Source organism: Seriola lalandi, unplaced genomic scaffold, assembly GCF_002814215.2.
Source record: "Seriola lalandi dorsalis isolate HSWRI2012SDOR001 ecotype SW California unplaced genomic scaffold, Sedor1 jcf7180002054657, whole genome shotgun sequence".
Taxonomy (NCBI): Eukaryota; Metazoa; Chordata; class Actinopteri; order Carangiformes; family Carangidae; genus Seriola; species Seriola lalandi.
Window position 1 is genome coordinate 359,249 of NW_019525210.1, and position 1,017 is coordinate 360,265.

Consider the following 1,017-nt stretch of genomic DNA (forward strand, 5'->3'; position numbering starts at 1 on the left):
GTTGGGTAAATATTTTTCACAGTGAAAGGAAAGATAGTATTTTAGTGTTAGAAAGTTATTTTGAAAAGCTACAAAAAGTTAGCGTGTTTCCATAACGTCTCAAATGTAAGTCACATGTGTGGTTTTATTCGCTGATAAGATATATGCTGTTCCTAAATAAAAGTCAGTTTCAAATACGCTTGGGCAGATATTGGATAATATCAAATATTGCGATGTTTCCTGCCAAATGCGATATTTACATTGATTTACATTACAGTTATAACATTGAAAAAAAGAAAAAGAATTCACAGTTTTTCATCAAAACTTTGAATTGCAGTTTAGTGGCAGCATCACTTATACCTCAAGCAAGAAATACAAACCCCTGGTTTCGCAATAATGCGATATTTGACCTGGAGTGTATCCAGTTATCAAATTTCAGAACACCAGTGCTTGTACTACAAGGGTGTCTGTTAATGTGATGCATGAAGGCTTTTAATGTGAGAATTGATAAAGGAAGTGTTGAGATTGCACCAGTAACAGTAAATGGCATCAAAACTTTAGGATTTAGGATTTTTCATTTATTGTAGAGATATACAGTATGACGCTACTCTATATATTTTTTTTCTTCAAAGATTCTTCAAAAAAGTTTTACCTTCACCAGCTCCATCATATCCTTGACAAATCCATCCACCTCCGGACCCTCCAACGCACCTGTCTGACTCTATATACACACACACACACACACACACACACACACACACACACACATAGACAAAGGGCACATGATACACATGGAAACATGACATAAGGATCAGCCTTGTAAAACACAGATAAATGTGATGAAAAGTTATACTAAATACTAAAACATATCCATAAATCAAATATTCAAGCACTGGGTAAAAAAACTCTCTCTGGTCAGACAGAAAACAAGAACAAAAAGTCTTTAATCCAATAAATTCTTTCTTGGAAAAGACACAACAGGGATTAAAACAGATAAATTCACACTTACGACATCATAGTGAGCAAAGATCTTCTCAA